The sequence below is a fragment of the Scardinius erythrophthalmus genome (assembly GCF_964197995.2).
Source record: "Scardinius erythrophthalmus genome assembly, chromosome: 18".
Lineage (NCBI taxonomy): Eukaryota > Metazoa > Chordata > Actinopteri > Cypriniformes > Leuciscidae > Scardinius > Scardinius erythrophthalmus.
This window is the reverse complement of record NC_138238.1, coordinates 22,459,455-22,480,612: the sequence shown is the minus strand read 5'-3', so window position 1 is coordinate 22,480,612 and position 21,158 is coordinate 22,459,455.

The window sequence follows — 21,158 nt, the reverse complement described above, 5'->3', positions numbered from 1 at the left end:
CAGAGATCTAAAATGCGTCATAGATTTTCCCAAAATTCAACAGTAATTGAAGTACAAGAAGACCAAGTCAATAATGATGGTGGTATAAGGCGTCAGTTTCCTCTCAGATTAGCATGGGCATGTACAGTTCACAAAGTGCAAGGACTCACGGTAGATAAAGCTGTTGTATCACTTAAGAAAATCTTTACAGCAGGGCAAGCATATGTTGCATTGAGCCGTGTAAGATCTCTCAGTAAGCTAATAATTGAGGACTTCAAAGAGTCGGCTATATTTTGTAATGACAAAATTGAGTTAGCCTTGAAAGATATGCCAAAATTCCCTTTGGAAGAGTACAGTTTCACTAAATCACTTGGTACATTCAGAATAGCGCTGGTTAATATACAAAGTCTGAAAGCTCACTTTCAGGATGTTGTTGCGCATAAAGCTCTAATGAATGCTGATTGTATTTGTTTGACAGAAACGTGGCTAAATGCTGAGGACAAAGGACAAGAACCACAAATACCAGAATTTGAGTTCAAGCACAATTCAAGAGATAAGTGTTATGACAACAGTACTGCTGTTTTTACTGATCTAAAACATCAGAGAGGCGGTGGAGTTGGAATATATTGTTCTGACAAAATTGAGTGTGACATCTTTACTCCTGAGAACTGGAACTTAGAATGGTTATACTTTACAGTTCCACATGTCAATTTGACTGCTGCGGTTTTGTATAGACCCAATTCATATAAAACTGACATGTTTCGACGACAGCTATTACAGGTTATTAAAGAGGTGGAAAAGCATCCAGGACAGAAAATAATCATGGGAGACTTTAATGAAGACATCTTCACTTCATCTACAGTTGTGAAGTTAATGGAAACTCATGGATACAGTCAACAGGTACACAATCCAACTACAGAAAAAGGTACATTGATAGATCACGTTTATACTAAAGATATAGAAGGTATAAGTGTTGATGTTGTGCAAAATTACTTTAGTTTTCACCAGGCAATACTCATTTCACTGGTGTGATCACATTTGTGGTAAAGATTCCGCCTGCCATTGGGGGAAGGGGTGGGTAGGGAGGCAATAGACAAGGCGGCTCCCTAGGGGAGGGAAGGTACTGGAGACCGGGTTGGCTGGCACAGGGGTTGATTGGCATAGGGTTTATTTTTAAATCTTTTTAAATTTGCATCAAACTACTGAATGTCTTTTAAATTATGAGTAAACAAAACTTCTTTTTTTTTATTACTCTCTCTTGCAGCTACAAATAAATCATTTGTGCAACTTCTATGTTCCTTAGATATATAATAGCCATTTCTTATGCCCCTCTTCAAAATAGAAATCCTGATTCACCCTTACCATGGTCATCATGGTATGTAAATTACCACTAAAAGTTTATAGGGCAGACATTTGAAAAAGTCATTGCCACTGTTGAGGACGTGATCAACTTGAGGTTATCTAAATTTACCAACACATTTGGACCAAGGAGTCAAGTCTGAGATCACTCCAAAATTGTTTAGCTTATATTATTTTTTTCATATATTTGTTCTATAGTTTAAAATTATGCCAATCAACTCCATAATCCATAGGGATTTTAAGTAAGGCATGCTGCACGAATTGTAAGATAAAATCATGGTAGTAACTACAAATGATGTTTATTTATACATAGATTTATATGACATAGACATAGACTCTAAATTTACAAGACTAAACTTAAAAACAATGATCAAAACTGCACAGCAGCTGTCTTAAAATGCCAATGACTTATTGTCCATGTAACAGTTTTTGTTTTGTTGAGACTTTTGTTGTGAAATTAGTACTATATATATATATATAGAGAGAGAGAGAGAGAGAGAGAGAGAGAGAGAGAGAGAGAGAGAGAGAGAGAGAGAGAGAGAGAGAGAGAGAGAGAGAGAGAGAGAGAGAGAGAGAGAGAGAGATACATTTTTATTTAAATTTGTGTCAGCCAACCCAGTTCTTTTTTTTTTTTTTTTTTTTTTTATTAAGCTTGAATCAGCAACTTTGGGCTATTATGCAAAACCAAAAATTGTAGTGTTACTTTCACATTCCCTAGCAGAAACTTTCTCAAGCAATAGACAATTTGGAGCTTATGGACAACTGGAGTTTTCAATGTCTGCTCAAAAATGAACCATTTCATTCTTTATCTGAACAAAAACAAGTGACCATCTCCTGTTAGAACATTTAATCTCTTACCATCTACAACAACAAAGGAAAGGGAAAAAATGATAAGCAGGGTTTCTTGTTGAACAAAGCATCATTTTCACAGAAATGTGAGTATATTTATTATTCATGCAATACTGTTTTGAATGTGGTTTTCATAATCATATTATTCATACAATGTCTTATGTTACATAAAACTACATTAAACAAGAACATTTTGTTTTACTATTTTGTAGGACTATGAGGACACTACAAGTCATCTGTCACCTTCTAGTTCAAAACAACTGACCATCTGATCAATCTATTTGAGAAAACTCCATTTGATGCACAACACACAACAAAAAGACTGCACTTTGCTAAAACTATGCTACTAAATACAAACCTGAGGTGAGTATTAATAGTTTTTTTTTATTAATGCTATTTTTCATAAATGCTTAACTTTAATATTCAGTATTTTGTTAAATTAAAACATCATTGAAAAGTATTTTGTTTTATTATATTTGTAGGTATACTATGAGGGCATTTCTAAATTATACAAGATGATACACAGATGTACAACAGGACAGTAGCACAAAAAATAACTAATTTTTATTACACTTTGTATTTCAATGTGGATACAATGTATATTCAATGTATTTTTATAAAATGCATTCTTTGGATGTATACTTGTAACTACAATGTAAACAAAATTATATTGCATTTACAACTGTAGATACTCTTAATTTCTTATAACTACATTACAAATGTACCTACCATGTAGTGACAAGTCCCATATGTGTGCTTTTACATAATAGCCAAGGCTTAAGCGTAGGACTGAAAACTTGCTGGTTCAAGGAAGTCATTAGGCATCAATATTATATATGTCTTATTCTGTTTTAGAAGTCCTATTGTAATGTTCATTTTGTTCAAATTTTTCTGTGTTTACTACCTGTTTATGAGTTGCTTATGTTTGTAGTGTGTTCTAATTTGTTTCATTGGTTAGCCATTATGCTTATTTGTGTCCATTTTAGTTCATTATTATCTCTTATGTATTCAAAGTCCTTACTTTCTTCAGCGTATTGCAAGCAATTTTCTCAGTTTGCTAAACTGTTTGATTTTGATCTCTGTTGCCTTGGCTCCACCTTGGCTTCTCACTTCATTGGCTCTACTATATGGCCTATTGTCCCTCTGCTTCAACGGGATCCCTAATCATTCAGACTCTGCCCTGGTCTGTTGGTTCCACAACAGACTTCCAGGCCTACCGCTAAGCCTGCATCGTCCAATAATTCAGCTTCACCAGGGAACTTCAATTCCGCCAGCTTCACCATCATCCTATTTCCCACCGGCTTCACCTTGACTTGCACATCTTCCATCTCCACTTGGTAGCCTGGTCCACTGGTATCAAAGTGATTCTCCAACTCTCTGGCTCCATCAACGCATCCCAACAAACAAAACATCTTTAAAATGAATTTAATGTGAGTATATTTAATATTTACAATTGGTGTTTTGCATATATTTGTCACTTGCATACTATTTGTTAATCTGTTTAACATAGTATAAAACTGCAATAAACAACAACATTTTATTGTATTGTGTCGTAGGACTATGTGGACACTGCACAGCATCTGTCACCTCCTAGTTAAAACAACTGACTCTGCCTGCACCCTCTAAAACACTGTAGTCCATCCCTCCAGCTCTAGCACCTTTGTCACTTTCACCAGCTGTTCCTCAATCTGCAGATCTTCTACCTCCACCTTGGCCCTCCAGTGCAGTGGTATCACCCTGGTTCTCCAGCCCTCCTCACTTCGCCTTGGTCTTCCATCTGATCTGCACTGGTCTGCACCATCTCCACAATGAGCCTCCATTCCTTCGGTTCCATCAAGGCATCCCACTATGCCTTTTTTGCCGTGGTAAGCTCCATTGATTTTGTATTGGTCTCTTTGTCCACTGCACACCCATGGGCTCTTTCTCCACTGCGTGTCTTGCTCGCTCTGCTCCTCCTTAGTCTTTCTGCCCACCACCACACTATCTGTTGTGATGTTGTATTTAGGCATCAAGAGCTGCCTTTTGGAAGTGCAGGAACTGTCATGCTTCATTTCTGTTCAAGGACTGGTGTATTGATTAAAAAGAATTCAATAGTTTCTGAGTTTACACTTATGTTTATTTCCTGTTTTCTGAGGTGCCTATGTGTCTAGTGTGTTCTCATTTCTTTAGACTCATCATTTTGACTCTGCCCTGGTCTGTGATCCGCCTGGTTCCACAACAGACTTCCAGGCGTACCACTATGTCTGCACCCTTCAATAATTCAGCTTCACCAGGGACCTTCAATTCCTCCAGCTGCACCATCATCCTCATTCCCACCGGCTTCACCTTGACCTGCACATCTTCCATCTCCATTTGGTCATCTGGTCCATTGGTGTCAGATTCTTCAACTCTTTGGCTTTATCAACACATCCCACTCTGTCATTCTTACTGAACAAAAACATCTTTAAAATGAATTTAATGTGAGTATATGTAATATTTAGAATTAATGTTTTGCATATATTTGTCATTTGTATACTACTTGTTAATCTGCTTATTATCGTATAAAACTGCAATAAACAACAACATTTTATTTTACTGTGTCGTAGGACTATGTGGACACTGCACATCATCTGTCACTTCCTAGTTAAAACAACTGACTCTGCCTGCACCCTCCAAAACACTGTAGTCCATCCCTCCAGCTCTAGCACCTTTGTTACTTCCACCAGCTGTTCCTCAATTTGCAGATCTTCTACCTCCACCTTGGCCCTCCAGTGCAGTGGTATCACCTTGGTTATCCAGCCTTCCTCAATTCGCATTGGTCTTCCAAGGCATCCCATTATGTAATTTCTGCCGTGGTAACCTCCATTGGTTTTATATTGGTCTCTTTGTCCACTACACACCCATGGGCTCTTCCTCCAGTGCGTGTGTTCTTCACTCTGCTCCCCCTTAGTCTTTTTGCCCACCACCACAGTGGCTGTTGTGATGTTGTATTTAGGCATCAAGAGCTGCCTTTCGGAAGTGCAGGAACTGTCATGCTTCGTTTGTCTTCTAGGACTGGTGTATTGATTAAAAATAATTCAATTGTTTATTTCCTGTTTTCTGAGGTGCCTATGTTTCTAGTGTGTTCTCATCATTTGCCCATTGTGCTCAGCTGCGTCTGGATACAAGACTTTTGTATTTGAAATAGTTTATTATTAAATGATTTCCCTTTAAAACATAAACTGGCAGTTTAGTTACAATGTGCATATTTAAAAATTAAAAAAAAAATAGGTTTAAAGTTTTTAGAGATGCATTGTACTTACAAATTGTATGCCTCTACATATTGATAATACATATGTATGTATTTTCATTATTATATTGATTTAATTAATTAAATACAAAAATGGTACTTATTGTTTATACATACTAAGAATTATGTCATTATTCTTAGTATAATTTATGAAAGGTTTGTTTTGCCTTTGAACTTTTTTGTGATCTTGAATGTTTCGTACGCACACAGACATGAATCCAGTGCATATCCAAAAATGTGTGTTTGGCTGTGCTTCTGTGAAGGCAGCACATTAAATTAGAACATCAATTAAACTGAGGGTAGCTACATTAAACTCTTTAAAGCATGCATTGATATTTGCATCAAATCATTATCAGGTCCACATGTAATCTAGACTATGTTCTTGCCATTTATTTATTTCTACTACACCTTATAACATTAAAACCAACTATGTATTTCTAACAGGCAAAATAGCATAATATATGACATGCAATCAAATTTAGTTTGCTGTCAAAAGTGACTAAATCCACAAGCACGCACGCAAGCAGTACAGTATTGAACCATTTTGTACCAAAAAAAGTTTCAACGAAAGCCACAGTAGCACTGTGTCACGGATACATCAGCGTCAGCGCCAGCTCTCTATACTCCGCACACCCAATCAGCATCCCCGGAATACTAATCACCTGTCATTAATCTCCTGCCACTTCCCGCACTCCTTATATTCACCACCAGTTCCCTCAGTCCCTTGTCAGGTCTCGTTGATACTCTCTCAACAAACTGACTCTTCAATGCTTATGCAAAGACCATACTTACCTTCTTCATCTACTTACCCACCATCAGCCTGTTATCTGGATCCTCCGATCTAGTCATCTACAAACCTGTAACAGATAAGATACTTTATCAGATCCATATTATCCATAAACTTTGCAACCGTTAATCATATCCCATCAAACTCACCTGCTGTGACTGTTCAACTGTGTTAATAAACATCCTTGCAACTTACCTGTTTGTTCTGTGCTGATTTGTGACACACTGCACCACACATCAGTGTTTCCTGAACGTATGTACGGTTTTGATCGAATACTTCAGTTAATGATTTAATAAACAATTTATAAATACAGGAATTTGCTATAAGCCTATAATAAATTAATGACTGACTCAATCATAAAGACAGTGATTTACCGTCCCCTACTGTTTTAAGTTTAATACTTAAATCATACATTACATATTTCTCTATTGAACATTTAAATATATATATATATATATATATATATATATATATATATATATATATATATATATATATATATATATATATATATATATATAATTGCCTAACCCAGCTAAAAAATAATCTGTTGGGGGTATAACACTCTAAAAACTATTGGAACCACTGGACTATGGTATAAACAAAGTAAAAAAAAAAACAAACATACAAACTATAATTCTGAGAGTTATAACAATCAACTCCTCTTACACTCATGTCCTTCACCACCATGACTTTTGCCTTCTTTTTGATAATACTTTAATTGTAACAGTCATAAAAGTCTTCATATGAACAATCAATAGGCTAAACTGCAGGGGTGCATATAGCCTACTGGGTGATATGGGAACTGCCATCCATAAAAATATTTATCCAGTATAAATACAAATGTAAGCAGTGTTTTCTGTCGATAGAACATGTCTTGGTGCCATAAGTAATATAATGATGCTTCCAAGCACCAATTATATTGAATCACTAATGTATATCAGCCATTTCAACTGAAATTTAAAAGCTGTGATATTAATGTTGCCCACTTGAGGGAGCCATATAAGTACATTTTTAAGCCCAATGTTTGTTTGTTTTTTAAAATCAGTTAACATCCATTTAAATTGAAATAAATGTATATATATATAACGAATTTGTAGAACTATGGTGTACTGGCAACATTGTTTTACATAGAATCTGTCAAATGCTGAAAAATCATTAAATGTTAAACCTTTATAAATAAAATAAAACATATATTTTTCAGTATTCATATTTTTCAAGTTGACATGATTACAAAACTGATGTGATGTGGTCAGAATAAATTGACAATGACACATACAAAGTTTGGTGCCAATATGTGAAGGCACTGCAGAGATAAAGCCTGAATAGTCCTTTTGGCATCATGCCTCAACTTTGCTGCTGCAGTATACGAAACAGTTTTGTCTATTCACACGGAATCCATAACTTTTATTCGGCACAGTATGGAATGGATGTGTATTGTAAGTGGAGTGGATTGTGGATGATACAAATCAGTGGCAACTACTGGTGTTTCAAAGAGGGGAAGCTCATTTTCATCATACATCATAAAAATTAGTCATTTATAAATAAGTAAATTCTAAGTTCCTTTTATAAGAAAATGTTATGAAAAGAAATCGAGTCAGCCAAACTGCTGTATATAACAGATTTTGAATGAACTCGTCTTTGAAATGAACGTTTTCTAACACATTTTTAGTCAATAAAATATTAACACAATAGGTGATGTGCTCAGAGTGAAGTGACAATGACACATACAAAGTTTGGTGTCAATATGTCAAGGCATTGCAGAGATAAAGCCTGAATAGTGCTTTTAGCATCATACCTCAACTTTGCTGCTACAATATACGAAAACGGTTTCGTCTATTGACACAAAATCCATAACTTTTATTCAGCATAGTCTGGAGATGATACGATTCTATTTTGATGAAAATTGGACAAACGGTCTAGGAGGAGTTCGAAAAAGTAGGTTTTGACTGAAAATCAAGATGGCGGACAGGAAGTTTGGCCAAATAAGGAAAACTTGGTATCTATGTTCTCGGCTTGACCGAAGGAATCTATTAAGACCAGTGGCATTTCAAAAGCCAGATTTATTCAAAATTTATTAGCCTTTTTGGAAATTTTGTCATAACATTTGATCACTAGGTGGCTCTCTCTCAAAATATTTTGGGTACCTTCAGGGGATGGTGCTGATGGCACATTCTGAGTTTCGTAATATTACACCAATGCATTTGTTTACTATAGCATTTTATTTCACAAAACTGTATTTAAGTCAATGGGAATTTCATGTTTTGTTCTGTTATATCGCCACCAAGAGGCTCAGTCCCACCATTTTTTTAATGTGTCCTCAGAGTGAGCCCATGCATATTTGTGTCAATTTTGGTGAAAATATCTCAATTTGCTGCGGAGTTATAGACATTTCTATGAAAAAACACGTAAAAAATGACTGACACATGACTTTGTTTGGAATTTACTACCCCTAAACATCAATATTTTCGCATTTGGGCATTGGTGTAGCTATCGACCTATGTTTCCAAACTTCTGAATGTGGTTTCGTCTCGATCGGACAAGCGGTTTCAAAGATATAGCCAAATGTTTTTTAAGCGCTAAATCACAACGCTACACAAACCATAAGGCGAAACCTAACATGTTTGGTATCGTTGAACTCGGCAACGATTCAGGAGTCTAAACAGATGAGTCCTGTGAAAATAAGTTGACCACACCCAAAGTTAGAAGCATTTGGAATCATTTGGGGACAAAAATTCACCACTAGATGGCACTGTTTCGAAAGTTCTCAAGCTCCTTCAGGACATCGTGCTGATGACCTATTCCGAGTTTTGTAACGATACGTTCACGCGTTCATAAAATACAGCATTTTAGCACATAATTCAAAATGGCCGACAGCCAAAATGGCTGATCGGGGAAAATTGGATATCAGTCGACTCAGCATGACGCCCTGAATCTAACGAGACCACTTTTATGATTTTTGGACAAACCATTCAGAAGTTATAAGCAAAAATAGCCATTTTTCATATCTCCGGACCAGTAGGTGGCACTGCGCCGAAACGCAGCATGTTGCCTCAGGTCATGCTTGTGATGAGATGTACCAAGTTTGGTCTGAATACGATAAACCGTTGCGGAGATACAGCCCTACGACTGTTTTCACAAGTGCTACGTAAAATTTGTTTGCGCGGTATTCGAGAACGGTTTGATGAATCAACACGAATTCCATAACTTTTTTTCGGCATGGTCTGAAGATAATCTGATTCAATTTTCGTGGAAATTGGACCAACGGCCTAGGAGGACTTCGAAAAAGTAGGTTTTTCGGAAAATTCAAAATGGCGGAAATTTTTTTATGACGAAAAATGGCGTCATATGGTGCATTCGAATCGTCATGAGCTCAGGAATCAGAGGGAAAAAAAATTTGTTTCTAGCCCTAGTGGTTCAAAAGTTATTAGCATAAACATGAGTGCAACTTTGGACAGTTGGTGGTGCTAGAGGGAAAGACTTAGACACACCAAAATTGGTGTATTTAATGTTGGGACTGTCCTCTATTAGAATGTCAAATCATTACAACTTTCCCGCGATCGGTTCTATGGGCTGCCATAGACTCCCAGTCGGAAGAAGGAAGAATAATAATAATAATAATAATAAATATAGCTGCAAGCAGCCATTACCGGGGCCAAGCACAATCAGATGACAAGACATGCCAACATTGCTGAAAGTGTCAGACCAACTGCGACAATGAGCAATTATAGACATTTAAAAAGGATTATAGGCAAAATGCCTGAAAAATCAGAGAAACAGTAAATAAAAATATGATTTAATGGATTATCACTTTTGACCAATAGGTGGTGCAGTTACAAAACTGATGTGATGTGGTCAGAGTGAAGTGACAATGACACACACAAAGTTTGGTGTCAATATGTCAAGGAATTGCAGAGATAAAGCCTGAATAGTGCTATTAGCATCATGCCTCAACTTTGCTGCTGCGCTATACGAAAACGGTTTTGTCAATCGACACGAAATCCATAACTTTTAGTCGGCACGGTCTGGAGATGATACGATTCGATTTTGGTGAAAATCGGACAAACGGTCTAGGAGGAGTTCGAAAAAGTAGGTTTTGAATGAAAATCAAGATGGCGGACAGGAAGTTAGGCCAAATAAGGTAAACTTGGTATCTATGTTCTCAGCGTGACCCAAGGAATCTACTAAGATGAGTTGCATTACAATAGGCCAATTTATTCAAAAGTTATTAGCAATTTTGGAAATTTTGTTATAACTTTTGACCACTAGGTGGCGCTGTTTCTAAATATGTTGGGTACCTTCAGGGGATGGTGCAGATGGCACATTCTGAGTTTTGTAATATTACACCAATGCATTTGTTTAGTATAGCATTTTATTTCACAAAACTGTATTGAAGTCAATGGGAATTTCATGTTTTGTTCTATTATAGCGCCACCAAGAGGCTCAGTCCAACCATTTTTTGTATGTGTCCTCAGAGTGAGCCCATACATATGTGTGTCGATTTTGGTGAAAATATCTCAATTATCTTCGGAGTTATAGACATTTATATGAAAAAACACGTAAAAAATGACTGACACATGACTTTAATTGGAATTTACTACCTCTAGACATCAATATTTTCGCATTTGGGCTTAAATATTTAGTTAACAAGCTATGATTCCAAACTTCTGACGGTGGTTTCGTCTCGATCGGACAAACGGTTTCGAAGATATCGCCTAATGTTTTTTAAGTGCTAAATCACAACGCTACACAAACCGTAAGGCGAAACCTAGCATGTTTGGTATTGTTGGACTCGGCAAGGATTCAGGAGTCTAAAGAGATGAGTCTCCTGAAAATAAGTCAACCACACCCAAAGTTATAAGCATTTGAAAAAAAAATTCACCACTAGGTGGCGCTGTTTCGAAACTTCTCAGGCTCCTTCAGGGCATCGTGCTGATGACCCACACCAAGTTTCGTAACAATCCGTTAATGCGTTCATAAAATACAGCATTTTAGCACATAATTCAAAATGGCCGACAGTCAAAATAGCCGATATGGTAAAATTGGATATCAGTCGACTCAGCATATCGCCCTGAATCTAACGAGACCAATTTTATGATTTTTGGACAAACTGTTCAGAAGTTATAAGCAAAAATAGCCATTTTTCATATCTCCGGACCAGTAGGTGGCGCTGCGCCGAAACGCAGCATGTAGCCTCAGGTCATGCTTGTGAGTACATGTACCAAGTTTGGTCTGAATACGATAAACCGTTGCGGAGAAACAGCCTTACGACTGTTTTTGCAGGCGCTACGTAAAATTTGTTCGAGCGTTTATCGAAAACTGTTAAGCGAATCAACTTGAATTCCATAACTTTTGGTCAGCACTGCCTGAAGATGATCTGGTTCAATTTTCGTACAAATCGGACAAACCGTCTAGGACGAGTTCGAAAAAGTAGGTTTTTAGAAAAATTCAAAATGGCGGCCATATTTTAATGACGGAAAATGACGTGATAGGGTGCAATCGAATCGTCATGAGCTCAGGAATCAGAGGAAAAAAGGATTTCGCTGATTGGCCTTACGGTTCAAAAGTTATTAGCAAAATAAAAGTGAAACTTTGGACAGGTGGTGGCGCTAGAGGGAATGACTTAGAAACACAAAAATTGGTGTATTTAATGTTGGGACTGTCCTCTATCAGAATGTCAAACCAAAACAACTTTCCCGCAATCGGTTCTATGGGCTGCCATAGACTCCCAAGGCGGAAGAATAATAATAATAATAAATATAGCTGCAAGCAGCCATTACCGGGGCCAAGCAGAATAAGACGACAAGACATGGCTGAAGGTGTCAGATCAACTGCAACAATGAGCAATTACAGACATTTAAAGAGGATTTTAGACGAAATGGCTGAAAAATCATAGAAACAGTAATTAAAAATATAATTTAATTGATTATCACTTTCGACAAGTAGGTGGCGCAGTTACAAAACTGATGTGGTCAGAGTGAAGTGACAATGTCACATACAAAGTTTGGTGTCAATATGTCAAGGCATTGCAGAGATAAAGCCTGAATAGTGCTATTGGCATCATGCCTCAACTTTGCTGCTGCGCTATACGAAAATGGTTTCGTCTATCGACAAGAAATCCATAACTTTTAGTCGGCACGGTCTGGAGATGATACGATTAGATTTTGGTGAAAATCGGACAAACGGTCTAGGAGGAGTTTGAAAAAGTAGGTTTTGACTGAAAATCAAGATGGCGGACAGGAAGTTTGGCCAAATAAGGAAAACTTGGTATCTATGTTCTCGGCTTGACCCAAGGAATCTATTAAGCATTTCAATAGCCAGATTTATTCAAAAGTTATTAGCCTTTTTGGAAATTTTGTTACAACTTTTGACCACTAGGTGGCGCTGTCTCGAAATATTTTGGGTACCTTCAGGGGATGGTGCTGATGACACAATCTGAGTTTCGTAATATTACACCAATGCATTTGTTTAGTATAGCATTTTATTTCACAAAATTGTATTGAAGTCAATGGGAATTTCATGTTTTGTTTTATTATAGCGCCACCAAGAGGCTCAGTCCCACCATTTTTTGTATGTGTCCTCAGAGTGAGCCCATACATATGTGTGTCGATTTTGGTGAAAATATCTCAATTATCTTCGGAGTTATAGACATTTATATGAAAAAACACGTAAAAAATGACTGACACATGACTTTAATTGGAATTTACTACCTCTAGACATCAATAATTTCGCATTTGGGTGTTAACATTTAGTTAACAAGCTATGATTCCAAACTTCTGACGGTGGTTTCGTCTCGATCGGACAAACGGTTTCGAAGATATCGCCTAATGTTTTTTAAGTGCTAAATCACAACGCTACACAAACCGTAAGGCGAAACCTAGCATGTTTGGTATCATTGGACTCGGCAAGGATTCAGGAGTCTAAAGAGATGAGTCTCCTGAAAATAAGTCAACCACACCCAAAGTTATAAGCATTTGAAAAAAAAAAAAATCACCACTAGGTGGCGCTGTTTCGAAACTTCTCAGGCTACTTCAAGGCATCGTGCTGATGACCCACACCAAGTTTCGTAACAATCCGTTCATGTGTTAATAAAATACAGCATTTTAGCACATAATTCAAAATGGCCGACAGTCAAAATGGCCAATATGGTAAAATTGGATATCAGTCGACTCAGCATGTTGCCCTGAATCTAATGAGACCAATTTTATGATTTTTGGACAAACTGTTCAGAAGTTATAAGCAAAAATAGCAATTTTTCATATCTCCGGACCAGTAGGTGGCGCTGCGCCGAAACATAGCATGTAGCCTCAGGTCATGCTTGTGACAATATATACCAAGTTTGGTCTGAATCCGATAAACCGTTGCGGAGATAAAGCCTTACGACTGTTTTTGCAGGCGCTACGTAAAATTTGCTCGAGCGTTTATCGAAAACGGTTTGACGAAACAATTTGAATTCCATAACTTTTGGTCAGCACTGCCTGAAGATGATCTGGTTCAATTTTCGTGAAAATCGGAGCAACGGCCTAGGAGGAGTTCGAAAAAGTAGGTTTTTCAGAAAATACAAAATGGCGGAAATATTTATATGACGGAAATTGACGACATAGGGTGCAATCGAATCGTCTTGAGCTAGGGAATAAGTGGACAAAAGAATTTTGTTGATAAGTCTTAGGGTTCAATAGTTTTTAGCATAAACATGAGTGAAACTTTGGACAGTTGGTGGCGCTAGAGGGATTGGTTTTAAGACACCAAATTTGCTATGGTGACTTTTCAGATTGTCCTCTATCAGTGTGCCAAATTTCATAACTTTCCCGCAAGCGGTTCTATGGGCTGCCATAGACTCCAAGAGCGGAAGAAGAATAATAATAAATATAGCTGCAAGCAGCAATTACCGGGGCCAGGCAGAATAAGACGACAAGACATGCCAACATGTCTGAAAGTGTCAGACCAACTGCAACAATGAGCAATTAAAGACATTTAAAGAGGATTTTAGGCGAAATGGCTGAAAAATCATGTAAAAAGTGATTCAAAATATGATTTAATGGATTGTCACTTTTGACCAAAAGGTGGCGCTGTAAGAAATTGATGTGGTGTGGTCAGAGTAAGGAGACAGTGACACATACAAAGTTTGGTGTCAATATGTCGAGGCATTGCAGATATAAAGCCTGAATAGTCATTTTGGCATCATGCCTCAACTTTGCTGCTGTGCTATACGAAAACGGTTTCATCAATCGACACGAAATCCATAACTTTGTGTCGGCACAGTCTGGAGATGATACGATTCGATTTTGGTGAAAATCGGACAAACGGTCTAGGAGGAGTTCGAAAAAATTGGTTTTGAATGAAAATCAAGATGGCGGACAGGAAGTTCGGCCAAATAAGGAAAACTTGGTATCTATGTTCTCGGCTTGACCCAAGGAATCTATTAAGACCCGTGGCATTTCAATAGCCAGATTTATTCAAAAGTTATTAGCCTTTTTGGAAAGTTTGTTATAACTTTTGACCACTAGGTGGCGCTGTCTTGAAATATTTTGGTTGCCTTCAGGGGATGGTGCTGATGACACAATCTGAGTTTCGTAATATTACACCACTGCATTTGTTTAGTATAGCATTTTATTTCACAAAACTATTGAAGTCAATGGGAATTTCATATTTTGTTCAATTATAGCGCCACCAAGAGGCTCAGTCCCACAATTTTTTTTACGTGTCCTCAGAGTGAGCCCATACATATGTGTGTCAATTTTGGTGAAAATATCTCAATTCGCTTCGGAGTTATAGACATTTATATGAAAAAACACGAAAAAAATGACTGACACATGACTTTGATTGGAAATTAGTACCCCTAAACATCAATATTTTCGCATTTGGGCATTGGCGTAAACTATCGACCTATGTTTTCAAACTTCTGACGGTGGTTTCGTCTCGATCGGACTAGCGGTTTCAAAGATATAGCAAAATGTTTTTTAAGCGCTAAATCACAACGCTACACAAACCGTAAGGCGAAACCTAGCATGTTTGGTATCGTAGGACTCGGCAACGATTCAGGAGTCTAAAAAGATGAGTTTCGTGAAAATAAGTCGACCACACCCAAAGTTATAAGCATTTGAAAAAAAAAATCACCACTAGGTGGCGCTGTTTCGAAACTTCTCAGGCTCATTCAGGGCATTGTGCTGATGACCCATACCACGTTTCGTAACAATCCGTTCATGCGTTCTTAAAATACAGAATTTTAGCACAAAATTCAAAATGGCCGACAGCCAAAATGACCGATATGGTCAAATTGGATATCAGTCGACTCGGCATGTTGCCCTGAATCTAACGAGACCAATTTTTTGATTTTTGGACAAACTGTTCAGAAGTTATAAGCAAAAATAGCCATTTTACATATCTCCGGACCAGTAGGTGGCGCTGCACCGAAACACAGCATGTAGCCTCAGGTCATGCTTGTGAGTACAAGTACCAAGTTTGGTCTGAATACGATAAACCGTTGCGGAGATACGGCCTTACGACTGTTTTTGCTAGCGCTACGTAAAATGTATTCGTGCGTTTATCGAAAACGGTTTGACGAATCAATTTGAATTCCATAACTTTTTGTCAGCACTACCTGAAGATGATCTGGTTAAATTTTCGTGCAAATCGGACAAACCGTCTAGGACGAGTTCGAAAAAGTAGCTCTTTTGAAAATTCAAGATGGCGGCCATATTTTTATGACGGAAAATGACGTCATAGGGAGCAATCGAATCGTCATGAGCTCAGGAATCAGAGGAAAAAAGAATTTTGTTGATTGGCCTTACGGTTCAAAAGTTATTAGCAAAATAAAAGTGAAATTTTGGACAGGTGGTGGCGCTAGAGGGAATGACTTAGAAACACCAAAATTGGTGTATTTAATGTTGGGACTGTCCTCTATCAGAATGTTAAACCAAAACAACTTTCCCGCAATCGGTTCTATGGGCTGCCATAGACTCCCAGTCGGAAGAAGGAAGAATAATAATAAATATAGCTGCAAGCAGCAATTACCGGGGCCAAGCAGAATCAGACGACAAGACATGCCAACAAGTCTGAAAGTGTCAGACCAACTGCAACAATGAGCAATTAAAGACATTTAAAGACGATTTTAGGCAAAATGGCTGAAAAATCATAGAAACAATAATTAAAAATATGATTTAATGGATTATCAATTTCGACCAATAGGTGGCGCAGTTACAAAACTGATGTGATGTGGTCAGAGTGAAGTGACAATGACACATCCCAAGTTTGGTGTCAATATGTCAAGGCATTGCAGAGATAAAGCCTGAATAATGCTTTTAGCATCATGCCTCAAATTTGCTGCTGCGCTATACGAAAACGGTTTCGTCAATCGACACGAAATCCATAACTTTCAGTCGGCACAGTCTGGAGATGATATGATTCGATTTTGGTGAAAATCGGACAAACGGTGTAGGAGGAGTTCGAAAAAGTAGGTTTTGAATGAAAATAGCATTTTATTTCACAAAACTGTATTGAAGTCAATGGGAATTTCATGTTTTGTTCTATTATAGCGCCACCAAGAGGCTCAGTCCCACATTTTTTTTTACGTGTCCTCAGAGTGAGCCCATACATATGTGTGTCAGTTTTGGTGAAAATATCTCAATTCCCTTCAGAGTTATAGGCATTTATATGAAAAAAACACGTAAAAAATGACTGACACATGACTTTGTTTGGAATTTACTACCCCTAAACATCAATATTTTCGCATTTGGGCATTGGCGTTTAGCTATCGACCTATGTTTTCAAACTTCTGACGGTGGTTTCGTCTCGATCGGACAAGCGGTTTCGAAGATATAGCCAAATGTTTTTTAAGCGCTAAATCACAACGCTACACAAACCGTAAGGCGAAACCTAGCATGTTTGGTATCATAGGACTCGGCAACGATTCAGGAGTCCAATGAGATGAGTTTCGTGAAAATAAGTCGATCACACCCAAAGTTATAAGCATTTGAAAAAAAAAAATTCACCACTAGGTGGCGCTGTTTCGAAACTTCTCACACTCCTTCAGGACATCGTGTTGATGACCCATACCAAGTTTCGTAACAATCCGTTGATGCGTTGTTAAAATACAGCATTTTAGCACAAAATTCAAAATGGCCGACAGTCAAAATGGCCGATATGGCAAAATTGGATATCAGTCGACTCGGCATGTTGCCCTGAATCTATCAAGACCAATTTTATGACTTTTGGACAAACTGTTCAGAAGTTATAAGCAAAAATAGCCATTTTTCATATCTCCGGACCAGTAGGTGGCGCTGCGCCGAAACGCAGCATGTAGCCTCAGGTCATGCTTGTGAGTACATGTACCAAGTTTGGTCTGAATACGATAAACCGTTGCGGAGATACAGCCTTACGACTGTTTTTGCTAGGGCTACGTAAAATGTATTCGTGCGTTTATCGAAAACGGTTTGACGAATCAATTTGAATTCCATAACTTTTGGTCAGCACTGCCTGAAGATGATCTGGTTCAATTTTCGTGCAAATCGGACAAACCGTCTAGGAGGAGTTCTAAAAAGTAGCTTTTTCAGAAAATTCAAAATGGCGGCCATATTTATATGACGGAAAATGACGTCATAGGGTGCAATCGAATCGGCATGAGCTCAGGAATCAGAGGAAAAAAGAATTTTGTTGATTGGCCTTACGGTTCAAAAGTTATTAGCAAGATAAAAGTGAAATTTTGGACAGGTGGTGGCGCTAGAGGGAATGACTTAGAAACACAAAAATTGGTGTATTTAATGTTGGGACTGTCCTCTATCAGAATGTCAAACCAAAACAACTTTCCCGCAATCGGTTCTATGGGCTGCCATAGACTCCCAGTCGGAAGAAGGAAGAATAATAATAATAAGAACGGGAACAGATACAATAGGTGCCTACGCACCTTCGGTGCTTGGCCCCTAATAATAAGAACCGGAACAAAAACAATAGGTGCCTCCGCACCTTCGGTGCTTGGCCCCTAATAATAATAATAATAAATATAGCTGCAAGCAGCCATTACCGGGGCCAAGCAGAATAAGACGACAAGACATGCCAACATGTCTGAAAGTGTCAGACCAACTGCAACAATGAGCAATTAAAGACATTTAAAGAGGATTTTTGGCAAAATGCCTGAAAAATCATAGAAACAATAATTAAAAATATGATTTGATGGATTATCACTTTCGACCAATAGGTGGCGCAGTTACAAAACTGATGTGATGTGGTCAGAGTGAAGTTACAATGACACATACAAAGTTTGGTGTCAATATGTCAAGGCATTGCAGAGATAAAGCCTTAATTAGTGCTATTAGCATCATGCCTCAAATTTGTTGCTGCGCTATACGAAAACGGTTTCGTCTATCGACACGAAATCCATAACTTTTAGTCGGCACAGTCTGGAGATGATACGATTCGATTTTGGTGAAAAACGGACAAACGGTCTAGGAGGAGTTTGAAAAAGTAGTTTTAGAATGAAAATCAAGATGGCGGACAAGAAGTTTGACCAAATAAGGAAAATTTGGTATCTATGTTCTCGGCTTGACCCAAGGAATCTATTAAGACCAGTGGCATTTACATAGGCCGATGAAAAACTTATTAGCAGTTTTGGAAATGTTGTTATAACTTTTGACCAATAGGTGGCGCTGTCTCTAAATATTTTGGGTACCTTCAAGGGATGGTGCTGATGGCACATTCTGAGTTTCGTAATATTACACCAATGCATTTGTTAAGTATAGCATTTTATTTCACAAAACTGCATTGAAGTCAATGGGAATTTCATATTTTGTTCAATTATAGCGCCACCAAGAGGCTCAGTCCCACTTTTTTTTTACGTGTCCTCAGAGTGAGCCCATACATATGTGTGTCAATTTTGGTGAAAATATCTCAATTCGCTTCGGAGTTATAGACATTTATATGAAAAAACACGTAAAAAATGACTGACACATGACTTTGATTGGAATTTACTACCCCTAAACATCAATATTTTCGCATTTGGGCATTGGCGTATGGCTATCGACCTATGTTTCCAAACTTCTGACGGTGGTTTCGTCTCGATCGGACAAACGGTTTCGAAGATATAGCCAAATGTTTTTTAAGCGCTAAATCACAACGCTACACAAACCGTAAGGCAAAACCTAGCATGTTTGGTATCGTAGGACTCGGCAAGGTTTCAGGAGTCTAATTAGATGAGTCTCGGGAAAATAAGTCGACCGCACCCAAAGTTATAAGCATTTGAATAAAAAAATTCACCACTAGGTGGCGCTGTTTCGAAACTTCTCACGCTCCTTCAGGACATCGTGCTGATGACCCATACCAAGTTTCGTAACAATCCGTTCATGCGTTCTTAAAATACAGCATTTTAGCACAAAATTCAAAATGGCCGACAGTCAAAATGTCCGATATGGTAAAATTGGATATCAGTCGACTCGGCATGTTGCCCTGAATCTAACGAGACCAATTTTATGATTTTTGGACAAACTGTTCAGAAGTTATAAGCAAAAATAGCCATTTTTTATATCTCCGGACCAGTAGGTGGCGCTGCGCCGAAACGCAGCATGTAGCCTCAGGTCATGCTTGTGAGTACATGTAGCAAGATTGGTCTGAATACGATAAACCGTTGCGGAGATACAGCCTTACGACTGTTTTTGCTAGCGCTAAGTAAAATGTATTCGTGCGTTTATCAAAAACGGTTTGACGAATCAATTTGAATTCCATAACTTTTGGTCAGCACTGCCTGAAGATGATCTGGTTCAATTTTCGTGCAAATCGGACAAACCGTCTAGGACGAGTTCGAAAAAGTAACTTTTTCAGAAAATTCAAAATGGCGGCTTTATTTATATGACGGAAAATGACGTCATAGGGTGCAATCGAACCCTCATGAGCTCAGGAATTTTGTTGATTGGCCTTACGGTTCAAAAGTTATTAGCAAAATAAAAGTGAAACTTTGGACAGGTGGTGGCGCTAGAGGGAATGACTTAGAAACACCAAAATTGGTATATTTAATGTTGTGACTGTCCTCTATCAGAATGTCAAACCAAAACAACTTTCCCGCAATCGGTTCTATGGGCTGCCATAGACTCCCAGTCGGAAGAAGGAAGAATAATAATAATAAGAACGGGAACGAAAACAATAGGTGCCTACGCACCTTCGGTGCTTGGCCCCTAATAAGAAACGGAACAGTTACAATAGGTGCCTCCGCACCTTCGGTGCTTGGCCCCTAATAATAATAATAAGAACGGGAACAGATACAATAGGTGCCTCCGCACCTTCGGTGCTTGGCCCCTAATAATAAGAAACCGAACGGATACAATAGGTGCCTCCGCACCTTCGGTGCTTGGCCCCTAATAATAATAATAAGAACAGGAACGAAAACAATAGGTGCCTACGCACCTTCGGTGCTTGGCCCCTAATAAATATAGCTGCAAGCAGCAATTACCGGGGCCAAGCAGAATAAGACGACAAGACATGCCAACATGTCTGAAAGTGTCAGACCAACTGCGACAATGAGCAATTAAAGACTTTAAAGATGATTTTAGGCAAAATGCCTGAAAAATCATAGAAACAATAATTAAAAATATGATTTTATGGATTATCACTTTTGACCAATAGGTGGCGCAGTTACAAAACTGATGTGATGTGGTCAGAGTGAAGTGACAATTACACATACAAAGTTTGGTGTCAATATGTCAAGGCATTGCAGAGATAAAGCCTGAATAGTCCTTTTGGCATCATGCCTTAAATTTGCTGCTGCGCTATACGAAAACGGTTTCGTCAATCGACACGAAATCCATAACTTTTAGTCGGCACGGTCTGTAGATGATACGATTCGATTTTGGTGAAAATCGGACAAACGGTGTAGGAGGAGTTCGAAAAAGTAGGTTTTGGATGAAAATCAGATGGCGGACAGGAAGTTAGGCC